This window comes from Urocitellus parryii, chromosome 6, assembly GCF_045843805.1.
Source record: "Urocitellus parryii isolate mUroPar1 chromosome 6, mUroPar1.hap1, whole genome shotgun sequence".
In the NCBI taxonomy this organism is placed as follows: domain Eukaryota; kingdom Metazoa; phylum Chordata; class Mammalia; order Rodentia; family Sciuridae; genus Urocitellus; species Urocitellus parryii.
This window is the reverse complement of record NC_135536.1, coordinates 109,195,252-109,199,204: the sequence shown is the minus strand read 5'-3', so window position 1 is coordinate 109,199,204 and position 3,953 is coordinate 109,195,252.

Below are 3,953 nucleotides of genomic sequence, written 5' to 3'. Positions count from 1 at the left end.
CAGCAGGGTTTATGGACAACCTTGGAGACAGAGTTTCCCATGTGGTATGTGAGACTCCAAGACATGATGTGCCCAAGCTCAACAGGATACCAAAAAGAAACTGAGGGGGCTTCCCTCCATCCATGCCTGCTCCTGCTGCTTTGACCCCTCTTACAGATCAGACTAGTCTAGAATTGATGGTCTTGGGTGGTGAATAAGGATGGGTAAACAGAGACAGTTAAATTGGAAGACTTTCTTAAGACTTGGGGGGTTTTTACAAGTTTTCTTCTCTCCACTGAAATTCCACACCAGTGCTTGGATTTATAATGTGGCCTAGACCAATGTGTGGTTATTTTGCTTTTCGGAGTTTGTTTTTTATCTTCCTATGAGAGAATAAATGATAATGGAAAGAACTAAAAAAAAAAAAAAAAAAAAAGAAACTGAGGGGGCTGGGGATGTGGCTCAAGCGGTAGCACGCTCGCCTGGCATGCGTGCGGCCTGGGTTCGATCCTCAGCACCACATACCAACAAAGATGTTGTGTCCGCCGAGAACTAAAAAATAAATATTAAAAATTCTCTCTCTCTCTCTTAAAAAAAAAAAAAGAAAAAAGAAACTGAGAACGTGGGTGTTTGTGAGGGGGGGCTGCTGGCGAAGGTCAGGAAACTGGGGGTGGGGGGCCTCTAAGCAAAGGGGATAGAAATGTGAGAAGCTCAGAGGTGACATGTAGTTTAATGCTGGGGGTTGAATGGGGGCACGGAAGATTGCTGGAGGCTGGACTACTTGAGGCTGCAACTGGGGGAAACAGAAATAAAAGTTTGTACCTTTTTTTTTTTTTTTTTTTTTTGGTACTGGGAATTGAACTTAGGGGCACTTGACCACTGAGCCATATCCCCAGTCCTAGCAGCTGGGATTACAGGCATGGGCACCACACCCCACAAAAGTTCCTACCTTTCAAACAGAATTGAATACCCTGAACTCCACTCTCAACTCCATCTACATCTTATACCCCACTATCAGAAGGGAAGGTATAAGACAACTCAGGGAAGCGTGGGCTGGTGAAAACTTTGCATTTTCATGATCTTTATATCCTTGTGGGGTTGGAGATTCTCCCACTCAGGGGTTGTGTGGGACCCAGGGTGGAATCAGAAAATTGATGCCTCCAAAATGCTTAAGGGCTGGTCACACAAAGGAGAATCTTTTGGAGGCATCAAGAATTCTCATATAACACCTATGAAGGCAAAAAGGAAAAAAAAAATAGAAAAAATGTCAATGTCTAACAGAAGATAGGATAAATAAATGAAGGCAATATACTGGGGAATAAACAATCATTACATTTGGGGGGATGGTTCTGGGATTGAACCCAGGGCCTTGTGCATGCAAGGTAAACATTCTACCACTGAGTTAAACACTAGCCTCAATCATTAAAAACTGAGCAAATAATTAAAAAAAAAAATGCTCATGATAAGTAAATAAGTATACTGCTGGGTGCAGTGGTGCACACCCATAATCCCAGTGACTCAGGTGGCTGAGACAGCAGGATTGCAAGTTCAAAGCCAGCCTTAGCAATTTAGAAGGCCCCAAGCAACTGTGTGAGACCCTGTCTCAAAATAAAAAATAAAAAAGGCTGGGGAGGTGGCTCAGTGGTTAAGCACCCCTGAGTTCAATCCCGTGTGCCAAAAACAAAACAAAATAAACCAAAGCTTCACTTCTAGTATTCAATAATGGGGATGTAATGCTATTATCATCATAAAATTAATAAAGATTTTTATTAAAAAGTATCAGCATCTTATCATGGAAATCAGTGATTGGGGCCCCATAGTGGGCCCTGTGTCATTGTCACCTCTTAGGGCCTCAGCTTGACCCTCTATAAAATGGAGACCAAAACCACAAGATGAAAGCCCCTTCAACTTTATTGGGGATGTAGCTCAGTGGTAGAGTGCTTGTCTAGCATGTGCAAAGTCTTGGGTTTAATTTCCAATACTACAAACAACAAAAATAATTAAATAAAAAGGAAAAAATTTAAATTAACCATAAAGGGGCTACAGGAGCTTAGAAAACCGACCAGGTCAGGCCCCTACTCCTGGAAAAAGCAGGCCTACAGCAGGATCTCCAGGGAAGGGAGGATTTGGATTGGGGATTGGGAGAGAAAGGGAAATTTCTTTTAAATATTACTATATCAAAATCATCTGAGACATGCCTGATGGGAAGATCTGTTCTAGGGCAGAAGGCTGGTGACAAATCCAGACTGGACGGAGGCTCGAAAATTCTGTGTAAAAGGTGATAAGCACATCATGGATTGACAGTGCCTGATTCTTCTCAGGTGTTTCTGGCCTTTTGCCACAGCAAAGTGGTCCCCTGTCCCAAAGTAGGTGCTCAGTAATTTTTACCAAATAAATGAATGTCACTGGGAAACATATCACCCATCTTTAGTGATCAATTTACTTACCTGTGAGGTGGTAGGTTGAGGTGATTATAAATTACCTGGGAGAATGAGTCATAGCCCAACACCAGTATGGTGGTGCTGCCCCTATTTACCAAGCCGGTACACTGAGATTCTCAGGGGCCAAGTTATTCGCCCAAGGTCTGGGGTGCCTCCTGGTTGCACCTGCAAACCTTTTAAGTCTACCGCCGCTGCGCGTCGCTTCCAGACCCGAACCCAAGATCTAGCTTAGCTAGTTCTAGTTTAGTCAGCACAGAGAGTAGGCGCGGGCCGTGGATCACACCCGATGACGCTTGACCCCTCCGCGTCCCTTCGCCTCTCCGCAGTGGCTACTCAAGGCCGGAAGGTGCTGCAGACCTGGATCCCTCAGGACGCAACAGGAATTCTGGGGTGGGGACGCGGGAAAGGAGCCCAACCCTCAGGTTGCTCCGCCGGACAATCGGGATTCGGGCGCTTCCAGCGGGACCCGAAGCGGGCGCGGGTTTTAACAAACTGGCGGCAGGGGCCAGCCCTGGTCTGCGCGGGTTTTCAAATTCAAGAGGCTCGAGACCCGTCGGGTGGGAGTCACCGCGACTCCACCCGAGCAGCCAGGTTGCTCTCCCCTCCCCCCGAGCTCGTCTTTGAATTGGAGGGGAAACGGCATGGACGGGGTACTTAGTTCAGGCGTGGAGTGAGAAGACCCAAAAGCCGGGTAGTGGTAGTGGGGAACCTTCTAGGTCCTTCGAGGTATCCCCTCATAGGGCTAATAGCCATTAGGGCCACGAGACGTATTTTCCAGCCTTGAGCGCCATTCAGAGATTGAGAGCGGAAAAGGAGTTTGCCTCCTAAGTCCCACCCTCTGGGCTAGGAGCCTGATGCCAGAGAGGGGAAGTGATTTCCTCAAGGTCACTCAGCAAAACAACGCCCAAGGCAGACCAAAGCCCAGGTGTCTGCCATTCCCCCCCTCCCCCGCCTATCATCCTCAGAACCCGGACCCCGCAGCTCTGAGCTGTGGGAAGGACGGTTGGAACTGCGACCCGGCGAGTAGTTCTGGGGGCAAAGGCAACGCGTCGAACACCCCGTTTTCCTACACTAGGTTAAAGGGGAGCCCACCATCCCGGGGCCTCGCCGAGGGCGCACCTCGCGTGGGGCAGACAGGGCGGGGATGCGGCGTGCCTGGCACTCGGCTCCACCTCCGGCGGCGCGCGGCTCCTTTAAGAAAGTTCGGTGGGCCAGTTCATCAAAGTTTAAAAACTTGTCGTGGAGAAGGGAATGAGGGAAGCAGAGAAGGAGAGGGTGACCAAGAGGAGAAGGGAAAGGCCGCGCCGAAGGCCGGCGCGTCGCGGCCGGGACCGGGGCGAGACCGCAGTGGGCGGCCGGGATTGGCTGTGCGTTCCCCCGGAGACGGCGGGAGGGCGGGGGAGGGGCTGGCCGGGCCCCAGCTGAGGCCGGTTCCGGCCCCCGCCCCCCGGCGCCCGCCCCCTCCCCCGGCGCCCGCCCCCCGCCGCCGCCGCCGCCGCCGCCGCGGGCGCACTCGCCGGTCGCAGTGAAAAG